The 18,582-nt window shown below is 56.2% G+C and overlaps 14 non-coding genes and 3 pseudogenes across 14 annotated transcripts; all 17 read left to right on the top strand.

The window, feature by feature from the left end:
• The first annotated feature begins 4,089 nt into the window (after positions 1-4,089).
• LOC137361036 (U2 spliceosomal RNA) lies at positions 4,090-4,267 on the top strand (annotated as a pseudogene).
• A 386-nt stretch (positions 4,268-4,653) lies between these two features.
• On the top strand, positions 4,654-4,762 carry LOC137361046 (U2 spliceosomal RNA; annotated as a pseudogene).
• Positions 4,763-9,962: 5,200 nt separating this feature from the next.
• LOC137361022 (U2 spliceosomal RNA) lies at positions 9,963-10,143 on the top strand (annotated as a pseudogene).
• A 386-nt stretch (positions 10,144-10,529) lies between these two features.
• LOC137361108 (U2 spliceosomal RNA) lies at positions 10,530-10,720 on the top strand. The gene has a single exon (XR_010972090.1). It is a non-coding gene; the product is annotated as a U2 spliceosomal RNA (small nuclear RNA).
• A 386-nt stretch (positions 10,721-11,106) lies between these two features.
• Positions 11,107-11,297, top strand: LOC137360980 (U2 spliceosomal RNA). The gene has a single exon (XR_010972012.1). It is a non-coding gene; the product is annotated as a U2 spliceosomal RNA (small nuclear RNA).
• A 386-nt stretch (positions 11,298-11,683) lies between these two features.
• LOC137361107 (U2 spliceosomal RNA) lies at positions 11,684-11,874 on the top strand. The gene has a single exon (XR_010972089.1). It is a non-coding gene; the product is annotated as a U2 spliceosomal RNA (small nuclear RNA).
• A 386-nt stretch (positions 11,875-12,260) lies between these two features.
• LOC137361106 (U2 spliceosomal RNA) lies at positions 12,261-12,451 on the top strand. Its single transcript, XR_010972088.1, has one exon. It is a non-coding gene; the product is annotated as a U2 spliceosomal RNA (small nuclear RNA).
• Positions 12,452-12,837: 386 nt separating this feature from the next.
• LOC137361105 (U2 spliceosomal RNA) lies at positions 12,838-13,028 on the top strand. Its single transcript, XR_010972087.1, has one exon. It is a non-coding gene; the product is annotated as a U2 spliceosomal RNA (small nuclear RNA).
• A 386-nt stretch (positions 13,029-13,414) lies between these two features.
• On the top strand, positions 13,415-13,605 carry LOC137361104 (U2 spliceosomal RNA). The gene has a single exon (XR_010972086.1). It is a non-coding gene; the product is annotated as a U2 spliceosomal RNA (small nuclear RNA).
• A 386-nt stretch (positions 13,606-13,991) lies between these two features.
• On the top strand, positions 13,992-14,182 carry LOC137361103 (U2 spliceosomal RNA). Its single transcript, XR_010972085.1, has one exon. It is a non-coding gene; the product is annotated as a U2 spliceosomal RNA (small nuclear RNA).
• Positions 14,183-14,568: 386 nt separating this feature from the next.
• On the top strand, positions 14,569-14,759 carry LOC137361102 (U2 spliceosomal RNA). Its single transcript, XR_010972084.1, has one exon. It is a non-coding gene; the product is annotated as a U2 spliceosomal RNA (small nuclear RNA).
• Positions 14,760-15,145: 386 nt separating this feature from the next.
• Positions 15,146-15,336, top strand: LOC137360974 (U2 spliceosomal RNA). Its single transcript, XR_010972007.1, has one exon. It is a non-coding gene; the product is annotated as a U2 spliceosomal RNA (small nuclear RNA).
• A 386-nt stretch (positions 15,337-15,722) lies between these two features.
• LOC137360963 (U2 spliceosomal RNA) lies at positions 15,723-15,913 on the top strand. Its single transcript, XR_010971996.1, has one exon. It is a non-coding gene; the product is annotated as a U2 spliceosomal RNA (small nuclear RNA).
• A 386-nt stretch (positions 15,914-16,299) lies between these two features.
• Positions 16,300-16,490, top strand: LOC137360973 (U2 spliceosomal RNA). The gene has a single exon (XR_010972006.1). It is a non-coding gene; the product is annotated as a U2 spliceosomal RNA (small nuclear RNA).
• A 386-nt stretch (positions 16,491-16,876) lies between these two features.
• Positions 16,877-17,067, top strand: LOC137361101 (U2 spliceosomal RNA). The gene has a single exon (XR_010972083.1). It is a non-coding gene; the product is annotated as a U2 spliceosomal RNA (small nuclear RNA).
• A 386-nt stretch (positions 17,068-17,453) lies between these two features.
• Positions 17,454-17,644, top strand: LOC137360962 (U2 spliceosomal RNA). The gene has a single exon (XR_010971995.1). It is a non-coding gene; the product is annotated as a U2 spliceosomal RNA (small nuclear RNA).
• Positions 17,645-18,030: 386 nt separating this feature from the next.
• LOC137361100 (U2 spliceosomal RNA) lies at positions 18,031-18,221 on the top strand. The gene has a single exon (XR_010972082.1). It is a non-coding gene; the product is annotated as a U2 spliceosomal RNA (small nuclear RNA).
• Positions 18,222-18,582: the final 361 nt, after the last annotated feature.

Here is an 18,582-nt window from a genome sequence, read left to right as displayed (position 1 = left end):
CAAAAGAGGCGGCAGAACTCCGAGATGGATGATCAAGCATCCCAGCCCCCGGGCACTGGAAGCTGTGATGGGCCCGGCGTGCCCCAACCCCAATTCCCCACACGTAACGACGTGGCCAACGCATCTCAGCTCCGGGACACCGGGAGCAAAGACACGTCTGGCGCACCTGAGCTCCGGGAGACCGGGAGCTGTGATGTTTTCGAGGAGGAACAGATGGAAGCAGCTGAGGACAACCCAATCCTCTCTGCCTACAAGACCCCCCCGATGTCACCCGAGCGACACAAACCCTGCAGGAAAAATCAGGAGGGGTTTCTGAGCCCAACCAACGTGAAACTGCTTGCGCATACGATGGGTATGCAGGAACATCCCGAAGGGGAAGGACTGGGACTAGCGAGGACAAATGGTATGGGAAGCAACAACTAATTTTTAGTTAAAAATGGGTGTAAGAATTGCTTCCATTAATGTGCGTAGCATTAAATCGACTACGCGATGTGTTTCAACCTTGGATTACCTTGCCAAGGTCAAAGCTGACCTACTGTTTCTGCAGGAGTGTGGAATACCACACCTCAGCACCTACAGGCAGTGGTCGCGATGGTGGTCCCACGGGCCATCGATCTGGTCGGGGGGTAATGACTGCCGTTCCTCCGGCCTGGGTATTCTGCTGCGGGGAGGTAACTTCACCATCTCCGAAGTTAAGGAGGTGGTGGGCGGCCGCCTCCTCGTAGCAGACGTGATGTACAACAACGCTCCGCTCCGGTTGATCAACGTGTACGCCCCGGTACAACGCAGCGAGCGGCTGACCGTCTTCCAGCAGCTCCCACTGCTGCTGGCGACGTCCAGGCCGGTCATCCTAGGCGGTGACTTCAACTGCATCATCGATGCGGCTGGACGATCCGGCAGTGACGACAGCAAACTGGACGCTACGTCCAGATTCCTAATAGAAACAGTTAAGGATGCCAAACTGCACGACGTCTTCAGCAAACCTGCAGACGGAGCGCAGCGCAGATACACATGGTCAAGATCGGACGGGTCTGCCCGTTCCAGGATTGACTTCCTGTTTGTGTCCCGTGCTGTCACGGTCGGATCTACCGACGTCAAGCCGGTGTTCTTCTCCGACCACTGCCTCTTACTGGCCGACTGTCACTTACAGGACGACCAGCGGGTTGGCAGAGGGACGTGGAAGCTCAATGCGACACTGCTGACCCCAGAGAACGTTGAGGAACTCAAAAGGGATTACAAAGGTTGGAGGACCGTGAAACCCCTCTTTGAGTCTCCAGTTCACTGGTGGGAAGCGATAAAGGAGAACATCAAGAGGTTCTTCATCCACAAAGGTGTTCAGAAGGCGAGAGAGAGACAGAGGGAACTGTCCCGACTCCAGAAAATTATGCAAAATCTACTCCGGTTGCAGTCAATGGGGGTCGAGGTCAAGGAGGACCTCCAAGAGGTGAAGAGCCAGCAGGCCTCGCTCTTTGCCAAGGAGGCCTCCAAGATCATCTTCCGGTCCAGAGTCCGCTCCATCGAGCAGGATGAGACGTGCTCGCGTTACTTCTTCCAAAAGGTACACAGAGAGAGCTCTGTTATCAGCAGCCTGAAGGAAGAAGATGGCTCGGTAACGTCTTCGCAGTCCGACATACTAAGGATCAGCAAATCCTTTTATGCTGGGTTGTATGACGCGAAGCCCACAGACAGCAGAGCCTCCCAGTCCTTCCTGTCATCGATCACAGAGGTCTTAGATGACAGCAGGAGGGAGGGACTGGACAAGCCGCTAACTCTGGACGAGCTGACAAAGGCCGTCGAGTCTTTCGAGGCGAGTAAAACTCCCGGGAGCGACGGCTTACCGGTCGAGTTGTACTCGTCCCTGTGGGACTGGGTCGGCCCGGACCTGCTGGAAGTATACGAGAGTATGCTCCTGGCAGGCAGCATGTCAGAATCCATGAGAAGAGGCATCATCACCCTCATTTACAAGCAGAAGGGGGAGAGGGCAGAAATCAGAAATTGGCGGCCCATCTCACTGCTTAATGTTGATTACAAGATTCTGTCCAAAGTCATAGCCAGTCGAGTCAAGTCTGCTCTGGAGTTGGTGATTCACCCCGATCAGACCTGTACTGTACCCGGCAGGAAGATCTCTGATAGCCTCGCGCTACTCAGGGATACGATCGCCTACATACGGGACAGGAGGGTGGACACCTGCCTCATCAGCCTGGACCAGGAGAAGGCTTTTGACAGGATATCGCACACCTACATGATGGACGTGCTTTCCAAAATGGGGTTTGGGGAGGGAATCTGCAATTGGATCCAACTGCTCTACACAAACATCAGTAGCGCAGTGTCAATCAACGGGTGGGAATCTGAAAGTTTCCCGATCAAATCTGGAGTCAGACAGGGCTGTCCTCTGTCCCCGGTCTTGTTTGTTTGCTGTATTGAACCCTTTGCTGAGTCTATTAGGAAGGATGCGAGCATAAGAGGGGTGACAATCCCAGGCAGCGGAGGCACTCAGGTCAAAACCTCCCTGTACATGGATGACGTCGCCGTCTTCTGCTCGGATCCGCTGTCCGTGCGCAGACTGATGAGCATCTGTGACCAGTTCGAACTGGCCTCGGGAGCCAAAGTTAACCACGGCAAGAGCGAGGCCATGTTCTTTGGGAACTGGGCTGACCGATCCTTTGTCCCCTTCACCGTCAGGTCAGATTACCTGAAGGTGCTGGGGACATGGTTCGGAAGTGCCGGGGCGTGCACCAAAACATGGGAGGAGCGAGTAGCAAAGGTACGACAAAAGTTGGGCATGTGGGGGCAGCGATCTCTCTCCATTGTGGGTAAGAACCTGGTCATCAGGTGCGAGGCGCTCACGTTGTTGCTCTACGTGGCGCAGGTCTGGCCCATACCCCACTCCTGCGCCGTGGCAGTCACCCGAGCCATTTTCCGCTTCGTCTGGGGATCTAAAATGGACCGGGTCCGGAGGGACACGATGTTCAAATCTCTGGACATGGGCGGGAAAAATGTACCCAACGTGGCCCTCATCCTGATGACCACCTTCGTGTGCGGCTGCATCAAGCTATGTGTAGATCCCCAGTACGCAAACTCCAAGTGTCACTACGTGCTGAGGTTCTATCTGTCCCCGGTGTTGCGAAGGATGGGCCTGGTCACATTGCCGCGGAACGCTCCGTGCAGTTGGGACGTGCCGTACCACCTATCCTTCGTGGAGCAGTTTCTGCGGAAAAACACCTTTGACCACCGGTCCATCAGGCAGTGGTCTGCACGGAATGTCCTCAAGGCCCTACGGGAAAAGGAAACGGTGGATCCTGTCGGATGGTTCCCCGAGCAGACCGTCAAAGTCATTTGGCGGAATGCCTCATCACCAGAACTTTCAAACAAGCACCAAGACGTAGCTTGGCTGGTGGTGAGAAGGGCCCTCCCCGTCAGATCCTTCATGCACACCCGAAGTCTCGCCCCCTCCGCACAGTGCCCCCGCGTTGGCTGTGGTGGGGAAGAGACGGTCGCCCACCTCCTCCTGGAATGTGCCTTTGCAAAGCAGGTGTGGAAAGAGATGCAGTGGTTTTTGTCAAGGTTCATCCCAAGCAGCTCTGTAACACAGGAGTCTGTGCTCTACGGGCTGTTCCCAGGGACGCACACCGAGACAAACATCAACTGCTGCTGGAGGACTATCAATTCGGTGAAAGACGCCCTTTGGTCTGCCCGAAACTTGCTGGTCTTCCAGCGCAAAGAGTTGTCCACCACCGAATGTTGCAGACTGGCACATTCCAAGGTCCAGGACTACGTGCTGAGGGACGCACTAAAGCTTGGGGCAGCCGCAGCAAAGGCTCAATGGGGAAAGACCACAGTGTAAGGTTCCCCCACCAAGCTAGACTGAGGGGCTGGATCCATGGGAAACCCCTCGAACTGTATCGTTAATATTCTGAATTGCTGTAAATGTAAAACTGTAATTGACATGACAATTGAGAAACGGAAGGGTTGGGAAGAAACTCATGACAGTATTGAAGGAAACTGATCTCCCTTGCAATGTTTGTATTTTTTGGTGCTGTTTGGAAACTGTTTGGCAATGTAATTTTTACAGATTTTTATGAATAAAGTATATTTTGGAAAAAAAAAAAAAAAATCTGTTCTTATCAGTTTAATATCTGATACGTCCCCTATCTGGGGACCAAATATTAAATTGATTTTTGGGACAGGGAGATGGAACAGGGGCTTGCCCCGTTCACTCCATGCATCCACCTGGTATTGCAGTGTTTCCAGGAGCGGTGCAGCTTCCCCCCTCCATGGGGGCGAGACCCCTGCTGAAAAATAGAATTCGCAATAGTGACGGCGCTGCTGCTCGGCTGACTTTGCTGCAGTTTTCCGTGGGCGCTACGCTGCCCCCTGTTGGATTGCCCCGCAGTTGCAGGCCGCCCTTTGCTGCCCAGCGCGCGCGTGTCTTTTTTCCTGCGCAATGCCTCGCGCAGAAGCGCAAGGAATGGCTGCGCGTGGCATGCACGCGTGCTTTCCTTTCTGCTTGCAAGGCCCGGCAACAAAAGGAGCTCTGGCTCAAAGACCGCCCGCCGTCGCCTCTTTCGCCCTAGGCTCGCCCACCCGGCGGCTACTTTGAGGTAGAGGCCGCACGCCGGGCCTGACGCGCGCAGCAAACGCAGTTTTAGGGTCATCGCTTCTCGGCCTTTTGGCTAAGATCAAGTGTAGTATCTGTTCTTATCAGTGCTTATTTGATTGAGAAGAGACCATGATCATTGCTTTTTGATCCTGGGGAAGCTTTGAGTAAAATGGCTAAAACCAATTTTCGAGCTTCGGGCCAGGGAGTGCGCAACACCGTTCGGGTGGTCGTGAAGGACAAGGAAGGAGATGCACCGGTCGATCGCACCTTCTTCATCAAGAAAATTCTCTTCGATTGCTGCGGATTTCAAGCGACGGACGTCTTCTGCCTGCAGGATTTCCCCAGCAGTGGATACTTCGACGTGACGTTCCGGAACGTGGCGGGATGCATCAAGTTCCTGAAGGCGTTCAAGGAGAAAGGGGACCGGGCGCCACTGTCGATCCTCACAGCGGAGCCGCTCTTCACGCTTCCGTCACAACGGGACCGGGTGGTGACGATTCACCTCTACAACCCCCATGTTCCGGTGGTGGATGTACTCACCTTTCTCGCCAGGTACGTCGAGGTGGCCGGCAGCAGCACTGATGTCAAGGACCCCTTTGGGATCTGGACCAGCAAGCGGCAGGTCAAGGTGACCTTGAAGGTAGATCCCAGTGGAGCCATCATCCACCCTCCCTCCAGCTTCGCTATCGGGGGAAGTCGAGGCTTCTTGGTCTACGCTGGGCAGCCCAGAGTTTGTCGCACCTGTGGCAAATCTGGTCACATGGCAGCCAACTGCAGCACGGTTGTTTGCAAGAACTGCAAGGAGGAAGGCCATCAGACCAAGGACTGTAAGCAGACTAAGTGTTGCAACTTGTGCGGTGCGGCAGGCCATCTCTACAAGACCTGTCCCAAACGTTGTCAAAGCTATGCTCAGGCGGCAAGGTCCAAGGAATGGCCGGGCGAAGGTTCGACGAAGGCGTCCGCTGTTCGAAAGGAGACCAGCAACCTTCTCCGCAGTGAGGAACTTCAACCTGAGAAGGAAGGGGAGGCGGCTGAAACCAACGACCCAGCACCTACCCAGCGCCCGGAAACCCCTCCCCCACAGACAGAATCAATGGAGGAGGAGGCAGCAGATGGACAAACAGGTCAGTGGCAAGTGGTCCAGAGGAGAACCACAAAGAAAAAACATCCCAAAGCCACCACCCAAACCAGTGGCAAGAGGAGGCTCTCTTCTGAATCAGACTGCAACAACTCCTCTTCACTGGACGGGGAAATGCTGGAACGACAGCCCCTTCAAAAGAGGCGGCAGAACTCCGAGATGGATGATAAAGCATCCCAGCCCCCGGGCACTGGAAGCTGTGATGGGCCCAGCGTGCCCCAACCCCAATGCCCCACACGTAACGACGTGGCCAACGCATCTCAGCTCCAGGACACCGGGAGCAGAGACACGTCTGGCGCACCTGAGCTCCGGGAGACCGGGAGCTGTGATGTTTTCGAGGAGGAACAGATGGAAGCAGCTGAGGACAACCCAATCCTCTCTGCCTACAAGACCCCCCCGATGTCACCCGAGCGGCACAAACCCTGCAGGAAAAATCAGGAGGGGTTTCTGAGCCCAACCAACGTGAAACTGCTTGCGCATACGATGGGTATGCAGGAACATCCCGAAGGGGAAGGACTGGGACTAGCGAGGACAAATGGTATGGGAAGCAACAACTAATGTTTAGTAAAAAATGGGTGTAAGAATTGCTTCCATTAATGTGCGTAGCATTAAATCGACTACGCGATGTGTTTCAACCTTGGATTACCTTGCCAAGGTCAAAGCTGACCTACTGTTTCTGCAGGAGTGTGGAATACCACACCTCAGCACCTACAGGCAGTGGTCGCGATGGTGGTCCCACGGGCCATCGATCTGGTCGGGGGGTAATGACTGCCGTTCCTCTGGCCTGGGTATTCTGCTGCGGGGAGGTAACTTCACCATCTCCGAAGTTAAGGAGGTGGTGGGCGGCCGCCTCCTCGTAGCAGACGTGATGTACAACAACGCTCCGCTCCGGTTGATCAACGTGTACGCCCCGGTACAACGCAGCGAGCGGCTGACCGTCTTCCAGCAGCTCCCACTGCTGCTGGCGACGTCCAGGCCGGTCATCCTCGGCGGTGACTTCAACTGCATCATCGATGCGGCTGGACGATCCGGCAGTGACGACAGCAAACTGGACGCTACGTCCAGATTCCTAGTAGAAACAGTTAAGGATGCCAAACTGCACGACGTCTTCAGCAAACCTGCAGACGGAGCGCAGCGCAGATACACATGGTCAAGATCGGACGGGTCTGCCCGTTCCAGGATTGACTTCCTGTTTGTGTCCCGTGCTGTCACGGTCGGATCCACCGACGTCAAGCCGGTGTTCTTCTCCGACCACTGCCTCTTACTGGCCGACTGTCACTTACAGGACGACCAGCGGGTTGGCAGAGGGACGTGGAAGCTCAATGCGACACTGCTGACCCCAGAGAACGTTGAGGAACTCAAAAGGGATTACAAAGGTTGGAGGACCGTGAAACCCCTCTTTGAGTCTCCAGTTCACTGGTGGGAAGCGATTAAGGAGAACATCAAGAGGTTCTTCATCCACAAAGGTGTTCAGAAGGCGAGAGAGAGACAGAGGGAACTGTCCCGACTCCAGAAAATTATGCAAAATCTACTCCGGTTGCAGTCAATGGGGGTCGAGGTCAAGGAGGACCTCCAAGAGGTGAAGAGCCAGCAGGCCTCGCTCTTTGCCAAGGAGGCCTCCAAGATCATCTTCCGGTCCAGAGTCCGCTCCATCGAGCAGGATGAGACGTGCTCGCGTTACTTCTTCCAAAAGGTACACAGAGAGAGCTCTGTTATCAGCAGCCTGAAGGAAGAAGATGGCTCGGTAACGTCTTCGCAGTCCGACATACTAAGGATCAGCAAATCCTTTTATGCTGGGCTGTATGACGCGAAGCCCACAGACAGCAGAGCCTCCCAGTCCTTCCTGTCATCTATCACGGAGGTCTTAGATGACAGCAGGAGGGAGGGACTGGACAAGCCGCTAACTCTGGACGAGCTGACAAAGGCCGTCGAGTCTTTCGAGGCGAGTAAAACTCCCGGGAGCGACGGCTTACCGGTCGAGTTGTACTCGGCCCTGTGGGACTGGGTCGGCCCGGACCTGCTGGAAGTATACGAGAGTATGCTCCTGGCCGGTAGCATGTCAGAATCCATGAGAAAAGGCATCATCACCCTCATTTACAAGCAGAAGGGGGAGAGGGTAGAAATCAGAAATTGGCGGCCCATCTCACTGCTTAATGTTGATTACAAGATTCTGTCCAAAGTCATAGCCAGTCGAGTCAAGTCTGCTCTGGAGCTGGTGATTCACCCCGATCAGACCTGTACTGTACCCGGCAGGAAGATCTCTGATAGCCTCGCGCTACTCAGGGATACGATCGCCTACGTACGGGACAGGAGGGTGGACACCTGCCTCATCAGCCTGGACCAGGAGAAGGCTTTTGACAGGATATCGCACACCTACATGATGGACGTGCTTTCCAAAATGGGGTTTGGGGAGGGAATCTGCAATTGGATCCAACTGCTCTACACAAACATCAGTAGCGCAGTGTCAATCAACGGGTGGGAATCTGAAAGTTTCCCGATCAAATCTGGAGTCAGACAGGGCTGTCCTCTGTCCCCGGTCTTGTTTGTTTGCTGTATTGAACCCTTTGCTGAGTCTATTAGGAAGGATGCGAGCATAAGAGGGGTGACAATCCCAGGCAGCGGAGGCACTCAGGTCAAAACCTCCCTGTACATGGATGACGTCGCCGTCTTCTGCTCGGATCCGCTGTCCGTGCGCAGACTGATGAGCATCTGCGACCAGTTCGAACTGGCCTCGGGAGCCAAAGTTAACCACGGCAAGAGCGAGGCCATGTTCTTTGGGAACTGGGCTGACCGATCCTTTGTCCCCTTCACCGTCAGGTCAGATTACCTGAAGGTGCTGGGGATATGGTTCGGAAGGGCCGGGGCGTGCACCAAAACATGGGAGGAGCGAGTAGCCAAGGTACGACAAAAGTTGGGCATGTGGGGGCAGCGATCTCTCTCCATTGTGGGTAAGAACCTGGTCATCAGGTGCGAGGCGCTCACGTTGTTGCTCTACGTGGCGCAGGTCTGGCCCATACCCCACTCCTGCGCCGTGGCAGTCACCCGAGCCATTTTCCGCTTCGTCTGGGGATCTAAAATGGACCGGGTCCGGAGGGACACGATGTTCAAATCTCTGGACATGGGCGGGAAAAATGTACCCAACGTGGCCCTCATCCTGATGACCACCTTCGTGTGCGGCTGCATCAAGCTATGTGTAGATCCCCAGTACGCAAACTCCAAGTGTCACTACGTGCTGAGGTTCTATCTGTCCCCGGTGTTGCGAAGGATGGGCCTGGTCACATTGCCGCGGAACGCTCCGTGCAGTTGGGACGTGCCGTACCACCTATCCTTCGTGGAGCAGTTTCTGCGGAAAAACACCTTTGACCACCGGTCCATCAGGCAGTGGTCTGCACGGAATGTCCTCAAGGCCCTACGGGAAAAGGAAACGGTGGATCCTGTCGGATGGTTCCCCGAGCAGACCGTCAAAGTCATTTGGCGGAATGCCTCATCACCAGAACTTTCAAACAAGCACCAAGACGTAGCTTGGCTGGTGGTGAGAAGGGCCCTCCCCGTCAGATCCTTCATGCACACCCGAAGTCTCGCCCCCTCCGCACAGTGCCCCCGCGTTGGCTGTGGTGGGGAAGAGACGGTCGCCCACCTCCTCCTGGAATGTGGCTTTGCAAAGCAGGTGTGGAAAGAGATGCAGTGGTTTTTGTCAAGGTTCGTCCCAAGCAGCTCTGTAACACAGGAGTCTGTGCTCTACGGGCTGTTCCCAGGGACGCACACCGAGACAAACATCAACTGCTGCTGGAGGACTATCAATTCGGTGAAAGACGCCCTTTGGTCTGCCCGAAACTTGCTGGTCTTCCAGCGCAAAGAGTTGTCCACCACCGAATGTTGCAGACTGGCACATTCCAAGGTCCAGGACTACGTGCTGAGGGACGCACTAAAGCTTGGGGCAGCCGCAGCAAAGGCTCAATGGGGAAAGACCACAGTGTAAGGTTCCCCCACCAAGCTAGACTGAGGGGCTGGATCCATGGGAAACCCCTCGAACTGTATCGTTAATATTCTCAATTGCTGTAAATGTAAAACTGTAATTGACATGACAATTGAGAAACGGAAGGGTTGGGAAGAAACTCATGACAGTATTGAAGGAAACTGATCTCCCTTGCAATGTTTGTATTTTTTGGTGCTGTTTGGAAACTGTTTGGCAATGTGATTTTTACAGATTTTTATGAATAGAGTATATTTTGGAAATAAAAAAAAAAAAAAATCTGTTCTTATCAGTTTAATATCTGATACGTCCCCTATCTGGGGACCAAATATTAAATTGATTTTTGGGACAGGGAGATGGAACAGGGGCTTGCCCCGTCCACTCCATGCATCCACCTGGTATTGCAGTGTTTCCAGGAGCGGTGCAGCTTCCCCCCTCCATGGGGGCGAGACCCCTGCTGAAAAATAGAATTCGCAATAGTGACGGCGCTGCTGCTCGGCTGACTTTGCTGCAGTTTTCCGTGGGCGCTACGCTGCCCCCTGTTGGATTGCCCCGCAGTTGCAGGCCGCCCTTTGCTGCCCAGCGCGCGCGTGTCTTTTTTTCTGCGCAATGCCTCGTGAAGAAGCGCAAGGAATGGCTGCGCGTGGCATGCACGCGTGCTTTCCTTTCTGCTTGCAAGGCCCGGCATCAAAAGGAGCTCTGGCTCAAAGACCGCCCGCCGTCGCCTCTTTCGCCCTAGGCTCGCCCACCCGGCGGCTACTTTGAGGTAGAGGCCGCACGCCGGGCCTGACGCGCGCAGCAAACGCAGTTTTACGGCCATCGCTTCTCGGCCTTTTGGCTAAGATCAAGTGTAGTATCTGTTCTTATCAGTTTAATATCTGATACGTCCCCTATCTGGGGACCAAATATTAAATTGATTTTTGGGACAGGGAGATGGAACAGGGGCTTGCCCCGTCCACTCCATGCATCCACCTGGTATTGCAGTGTTTCCAGGAGCGGTGCAGCTTCCCCCCTCCATGGGTGCGAGACCCCTGCTGAAAAATAGAATTTGCAATAGTGACGGCGCTGCTGCTCGGCTGACTTTGCTGCAGTTTTCCATGGGCGCTACGCTGCCCCCTGTTGGATTGCCCCGCAGTTGCAGGCCGCCCTTTGCTGCCCAGCGCGCGCGTGTCTTTTTTCCTGCGCAATGCCTCGCGCAGAAGCGCAAGGAATGGCTGCGCGTGGCATGCACGCGTGCTTTCCTTTCTGCTTGCAAGGCCCGGCAACAAAAGGAGCTCTGGCTCAAAGACCGCCCGCCGTCGCCTCTTTCGCCCTAGGCTCGCCCACCCGGCGGCTACTTTGAGGTAGAGGCCGCACGCCGGGCCTGACGCGCGCAGCGAACGCAGTTTTACGGCCATCGCTTCTCGGCCTTATGGCTAAGATCAAGTGTAGTATCTGTTCTTATCAGTTTAATATCTGATACGTCCCCTATCTGGGGACCAAATATTAAATTGATTTTTGGGACAGGGAGATGGAACAGGGGCTTGCCCCGTTCACTCCATGCATCCACCTGGTATTGCAGTGTTTCCAGGAGCGGTGCAGCTTCCCCCCTCCATGGGGGCGAGACCCCTGCTGAAAAATAGAATTCGCAATAGTGACGGCGCTGCTGCTCGGCTGACTTTGCTGCAGTTTTCCGTGGGCGCTACGCTGCCCCCTGTTGGATTGCCCCGCAGTTGCAGGCCGCCCTTTGCTGCCCAGCGCGCGCGTGTCTTTTTTCCTGCGCAATGCCTCGCGCAGAAGCGCAAGGAATGGCTGCGCGTGGCATGCACGCGTGCTTTCCTTTCTGCTTGCAAGGCCCGGCAACAAAAGGAGCTCTGGCTCAAAGACCGCCCGCCGTCGCCTCTTTCGCCCTAGGCTCGCCCACCCGGCGGCTACTTTGAGGTAGAGGCCGCACGCCGGGCCTGACGCGCGCAGCAAACGCAGTTTTACGGCCATCGCTTCTCGGCCTTTTGGCTAAGATCAAGTGTAGTATCTGTTCTTATCAGTTTAATATCTGATACGTCCCCTATCTGGGGACCAAATATTAAATTGATTTTTGGGACAGGGAGATGGAACAGGGGCTTGCCCCGTCCACTCCATGCATCCACCTGGTATTGCAGTGTTTCCAGGAGCGGTGCAGCTTCCCCCCTCCATGGGGGCGAGACCCCTGCTGAAAAATAGAATTCGCAATAGTGACGGCGCTGCTGCTCGGCTGACTTTGCTGCAGTTTTCCGTGGGTGCTACGCTGCCCCCTGTTGGATTGCCCCGCAGTTGCAGGCCGCCCTTTGCTGCCCAGCGCGCGCGTGTCTTTTTTCCTGCGCAATGCCTTGCGCAGAAGCGCAAGGAATGGCTGCGCGTGGCATGCACGCGTGCTTTCCTTTCTGCTTGCAAGGCCCGGCAACAAAAGGAGCTCTGGCTCAAAGACCGCCCGCCGTCGCCTCTTTCGCCCTAGGCTCGCCCACCCGGCGGCTACTTTGAGGTAGAGGCCGCACGCCGGGCCTGACGCGCGCAGCAAACGCAGTTTTACGGCCATCGCTTCTCGGCCTTTTGGCTAAGATCAAGTGTAGTATCTGTTCTTATCAGTTTAATATCTGATACGTCCCCTATCTGGGGACCAAATATTAAATTGATTTTTGGGACAGGGAGATGGAACAGGGGCTTGCCCCGTCCACTCCATGCATCCACCTGGTATTGCAGTGTTTCCAGGAGCGGTGCAGCTTCCCCCCTCCATGGGGGCGAGACCCCTGCTGAAAAATAGAATTCGCAATAGTGACGGCGCTGCTGCTCGGCTGACTTTGCTGCAGTTTTCCGTGGGCGCTACGCTGCCCCCTGTTGGATTGCCCCGCAGTTGCAGGCCGCCCTTTGCTGCCCAGCGCGCGCGTGTCTTTTTTTCTGCGCAATGCCTCGTGAAGAAGCGCAAGGAATGGCTGCGCGTGGCATGCACGCGTGCTTTCCTTTCTGCTTGCAAGGCCCGGCATCAAAAGGAGCTCTGGCTCAAAGACCGCCCGCCGTCGCCTCTTTCGCCCTAGGCTCGCCCACCCGGCGGCTACTTTGAGGTAGAGGCCGCACGCCGGGCCTGACGCGCGCAGCAAACGCAGTTTTACGGCCATCGCTTCTCGGCCTTTTGGCTAAGATCAAGTGTAGTATCTGTTCTTATCAGTTTAATATCTGATACGTCCCCTATCTGGGGACCAAATATTAAATTGATTTTTGGGACAGGGAGATGGAACAGGGGCTTGCCCCGTCCACTCCATGCATCCACCTGGTATTGCAGTGTTTCCAGGAGCGGTGCAGCTTCCCCCCTCCATGGGGGCGAGACCCCTGCTGAAAAATAGAATTCGCAATAATGACGGCGCTGCTGCTCGGCTGACTTTGCTGCAGTTTTCCGTGGGCGCTACGCTGCCCCCTGTTGGATTGCCCCGCAGTTGCAGGCCGCCCTTTGCTGCCCAGCGCGCGCGTGTCTTTTTTCCTGCGCAATGCCTCGCGCAGAAGCGCAAGGAATGGCTGCGCGTGGCATGCACGCGTGCTTTCCTTTCTGCTTGCAAGGCCCGGCAACAAAAGGAGCTCTGGCTCAAAGACCGCCCGCCGTCGCCTCTTTCGCCCTAGGCTCGCCCACCCGGCGGCTACTTTGAGGTAGAGGCCGCACGCCGGGCCTGACGCGCGCAGCAAACGCAGTTTTACGGCCATCGCTTCTCGGCCTTTTGGCTAAGATCAAGTGTAGTATCTGTTCTTATCAGTTTAATATCTGATACGTCCCCTATCTGGGGACCAAATATTAAATTGATTTTTGGGACAGGGAGATGGAACAGGGGCTTGCCCCGTCCACTCCATGCATCCACCTGGTATTGCAGTGTTTCCAGGAGCGGTGCAGCTTCCCCCCTCCATGGGGGCGAGACCCCTGCTGAAAAATAGAATTCGCAATAGTGACGGCGCTGCTGCTCGGCTGACTTTGCTGCAGTTTTCCGTGGGCGCTACGCTGCCCCCTGTTGGATTGCCCCGCAGTTGCAGGCCGCCCTTTGCTGCCCAGCGCGCGCGTGTCTTTTTTTCTGCGCAATGCCTCGTGAAGAAGCGCAAGGAATGGCTGCGCGTGGCATGCACGCGTGCTTTCCTTTCTGCTTGCAAGGCCCGGCATCAAAAGGAGCTCTGGCTCAAAGACCGCCCGCCGTCGCCTCTTTCGCCCTAGGCTCGCCCACCCGGCGGCTACTTTGAGGTAGAGGCCGCACGCCGGGCCTGACGCGCGCAGCAAACGCAGTTTTACGGCCATCGCTTCTCGGCCTTTTGGCTAAGATCAAGTGTAGTATCTGTTCTTATCAGTTTAATATCTGATACGTCCCCTATCTGGGGACCAAATATTAAATTGATTTTTGGGACAGGGAGATGGAACAGGGGCTTGCCCCGTCCACTCCATGCATCCACCTGGTATTGCAGTGTTTCCAGGAGCGGTGCAGCTTCCCCCCTCCATGGGGGCGAGACCCCTGCTGAAAAATAGAATTCGCAATAGTGACGGCGCTGCTGCTCGGCTGACTTTGCTGCAGTTTTCCGTGGGCGCTACGCTGCCCCCTGTTGGATTGCCCCGCAGTTGCAGGCCGCCCTTTGCTGCCCAGCGCTCGCGTGTCTTTTTTCCTGCGCAATGCCTCGCGCAGAAGCGCAAGGAATGGCTGCGCGTGGCATGCACGCGTGCTTTCCTTTCTGCTTGCAAGGCCCGGCAACAAAAGGAGCTCTGGCTCAAAGACCGCCCGCCGTCGCCTCTTTCGCCCTAGGCTCGCCCACCCGGCGGCTACTTTGAGGTAGAGGCCGCACGCCGGGCCTGACGCGCGCAGCAAACGCAGTTTTACGGCCATCGCTTCTCGGCCTTTTGGCTAAGATCAAGTGTAGTATCTGTTCTTATCAGTTTAATATCTGATACGTCCCCTATCTGGGGACCAAATATTAAATTGATTTTTGGGACAGGGAGATGGAACAGGGGCTTGCCCCGTCCACTCCATGCATCCACCTGGTATTGCAGTGTTTCCAGGAGCGGTGCAGCTTCCCCCCTCCATGGGGGTGAGACCCCTGCTGAAAAATAGGATTCGCAATAGTGACGGCGCTGCTGCTCGGCTGACTTTGCTGCAGTTTTCCGTGGGCGCTACGCTGCCCCCTGTTGGATTGCCCCGCAGTTGCAGGCCGCCCTTTGCTGCCCAGCGCGCGCGTGTCTTTTTTCCTGCGCAATGCCTCGCGCAGAAGCGCAAGGAATGGCTGCGCGTGGCATGCACGCGTGCTTTCCTTTCTGCTTGCAAGGCCCGGCAACAAAAGGAGCTCTGGCTCAAAGACCGCCCGCCGTCGCCTCTTTCGCCCTAGGCTCGCCCACCCGGCGGCTACTTTGAGGTAGAGGCCGCACGCCGGGCCTGACGCGCGCAGCAAACGCAGTTTTACGGCCATCGCTTCTCGGCCTTTTGGCTAAGATCAAGTGTAGTATCTGTTCTTATCAGTTTAATATCTGATACGTCCCCTATCTGGGGACCAAATATTAAATTGATTTTTGGGACAGGGAGATTGAACAGGGGCTTGCCCCGTCCACTCCATGCATCCACCTGGTATTGCAGTGTTTCCAGGAGCGGTGCAGCTTCCCCCCTCCATGGGGGCGAGACCCCTGCTGAAAAATAGAATTCGCAATAGTGACGGCGCTGCTGCTCGGCTGACTTTGCTGCAGTTTTCCGTGGGCGCTACGCTGCCCCCTGTTGGATTGCCCCGCAGTTGCAGGCCGCCCTTTGCTGCCCAGCGCGCGCGTGTCTTTTTTTCTGCGCAATGCCTCGTGAAGAAGCGCAAGGAATGGCTGCGCGTGGCATGCACGCGTGCTTTCCTTTCTGCTTGCAAGGCCCGGCATCAAAAGGAGCTCTGGCTCAAAGACCGCCCGCCGTCGCCTCTTTCGCCCTAGGCTCGCCCACCCGGCGGCTACTTTGAGGTAGAGGCCGCACGCCGGGCCTGACGCGCGCAGCAAACGCAGTTTTACGGCCATCGCTTCTCGGCCTTTTGGCTAAGATCAAGTGTAGTATCTGTTCTTATCAGTTTAATATCTGATACGTCCCCTATCTGGGGACCAAATATTAAATTGATTTTTGGGACAGGGAGATGGAACAGGGGCTTGCCCCGTTCACTCCATGCATCCACCTGGTATTGCAGTGTTTCCAGGAGCGGTGCAGCTTCCCCCCTCCATGGGGGCGAGACCCCTGCTGAAAAATAGAATTCGCAATAGTGACGGCGCTGCTGCTCGGCTGACTTTGCTGCAGTTTTCCGTGGGCGCTACGCTGCCCCCTGTTGGATTGCCCCGCAGTTGCAGGCCGCCCTTTGCTGCCCAGCGCACGCGTGTCTTTTTTCCTGCGCAATGCCTCGCGCAGAAGCGCAAGGAATGGCTGCGCGTGGCATGCACGCGTGCTTTCCTTTCTGCTTGCAAGGCCCGGCAACAAAAGGAGCTCTGGCTCAAAGACCGCCCGCCGTCGCCTCTTTCGCCCTAGGCTCGCCCACCCGGCGGCTACTTTGAGGTAGAGGCCGCACGCCGGGCCTGACGCGCGCAGCAAACGCAGTTTTACGGCCATCGCTTCTCGGCCTTTTGGCTAAGATCAAGTGTAGTATCTGTTCTTATCAGTTTAATATCTGATACGTCCCCTATCTGGGGACCAAATATTAAATTGATTTTTGGGACAGGGAGATTGAACAGGGGCTTGCCCCGTCCACTCCATGCATCCACCTGGTATTGCAGTGTTTCCAGGAGCGGTGCAGCTTCCCCCCTCCATGGGGGCGAGACCCCTGCTGAAAAATAGAATTCGCAATAGTGACGGCGCTGCTGCTCGGCTGACTTTGCTGCAGTTTTCCGTGGGCGCTACGCTGCCCCCTGTTGGATTGCCCCTCAGTTGCAGGCCGCCCTTTGCTGCCCAGCGCGCGCGTGTCTTTTTTTCTGCGCAATGCCTCGCGAAGAAGCGCAAGGAATGGCTGCGCGTGGCATGCACGCGTGCTTTCCTTTCTGCTTGCAAGGCCCGGCAACAAAAGGAGCTCTGGCTCAAAGACCGCCCGCCGTCGCCTCTTTCGCCCTAGGCTCGCCCACCCGGCGGCTACTTTGAGGTAGAGGCCGCACGCCGGGCCTGACGCGCGCAGCAAACGCAGTTTTACGGCCATCGCTTCTCGGCCTTTTGGCTAAGATCAAGTGTAGTATCTGTTCTTATCAGTTTAATATCTGATACGTCCCCTATCTGGGGACCAAATATTAAATTGATTTTTGGGACAGGGAGATGGAACAGGGGCTTGCCCCGTCCACTCCATGCATCCACCTGGTATTGCAGTGTTTCCAGGAGCGGTGCAGCTTCCCCCCTCCATGGGGGCGAGACCCCTGCTGAAAAATAGAATTCGCAATAGTGACGGCGCTGCTGCTCGGCTGACTTTGCTGCAGTTTTCCGTGGGCGCTACGCTGCCCCCTGTTGGATTGCCCCGCAGTTGCAGGCCGCCCTTTGCTGCCCAGCGCGCGCGTGTCTTTTTTCCTGCGCAATGCCTCGCGCAGAAGCGCAAGGAATGGCTGCGCGTGGCATGCACGCGTGCTTTCCTTTCTGCTTGCAAGGCCCGGCAACAAAAGGAGCTCTGGCTCAAAGACCGCCCGCCGTCGCCTCTTTCGCCCTAGGCTCGCCCACCCGGCGGCTACTTTGAGGTAGAGGCCGCACGCCGGGCCTGACGCGCGCAGCAAACGCAGTTTTACGGCCATCGCTTCTCGGCCTTTTGGCTAAGATCAAGTGTAGTATCTGTTCTTATCAGTTTAATATCTGATACGTCCCCTATCTGGGGACCAAATATTAAATTGATTTTTGGGACAGGGAGATGGAACAGGGGCTTGCCCCGTTCACTCCATGCATCCACCTGGTATTGCAGTGTTTCCAGGAGCGGTGCAGCTTCCCCCCTCCATGGGGGCGAGACCCCTGCTGAAAAATAGAATTCGCAATAGTGACGGCGCTGCTGCTCGGCTGACTTTGCTGCAGTTTTCCGTGGGCGCTACGCTGCCCCCTGTTGGATTGCCCCGCAGTTGCAGGCCGCCCTTTGCTGCCCAGCGCGCGCGTGTCTTTTTTCCTGCGCAATGCCTCGCGCAGAAGCGCAAGGAATGGCTGCGCGTGGCATGCACGCGTGCTTTCCTTTCTGCTTGCAAGGCCCGGCAACAAAAGGAGCTCTGGCTCAAAGACCGCCCGCCGTCGCCTCTTTCGCCCTAGGCTCGCCCACCCGGCGGCTACTTTGAGGTAGAGGCCGCACGCCGGGCCTGACGCGCGCAGCAAACGCAGTTTTACGGCCATCGCTTCTCGGCCTTTTGGCTAAGATCAAGTGTAGTATCTGTTCTTATCAGTTTAATATCTGATACGTCCCCTATCTGGGGACCAAATATTAAATTGATTTTTGGGACAGGGAGATGGAACAGGGGCTTGCCCCGTCCACTCCATGCATCCACCTGGTATTGCAGTGTTTCCAGGAGCGGTGCAGCTTCCCCCCTCCATGGGGGTGAGACCCCTGCTGAAAAATAGAATTCGCAATAGTGACGGCGCTGCTGCTCGGCTGACTTTGCTGCAGTTTTCCGTGGGCGCTACGCTGCCCACTGTTGGATTGCCCCGCAGTTGCAGGCCGCCCTTTGCTGCCCAGCGCGCGCGTGTCTTTTTTCCTGCGCAATGCCTCGCGCAGAAGCGCAAGGAATGGCTGCGCGTGGCATGCACGCGTGCTTTCCTTTCTGCTTGCAAGGCCCGGCAACAAAAGGAGCTCTGGCTCAAAGACCGCCCGCCGTCGCCTCTTTCGCCCTAGGCTCGCCCACCCGGCGGCTACTTTGAGGTAGAGGCCGCACGCCGGGCCTGACGC

The sequence above is a fragment of the Heterodontus francisci genome, unplaced genomic scaffold (assembly GCF_036365525.1).
Source record: "Heterodontus francisci isolate sHetFra1 unplaced genomic scaffold, sHetFra1.hap1 HAP1_SCAFFOLD_1014, whole genome shotgun sequence".
NCBI classification, from domain to species: Eukaryota; Metazoa; Chordata; class Chondrichthyes; order Heterodontiformes; family Heterodontidae; genus Heterodontus; species Heterodontus francisci.
The sequence above is the reverse complement of the archived record's forward strand: the minus strand, read 5'-3'. Positions and strand labels throughout refer to the sequence as shown.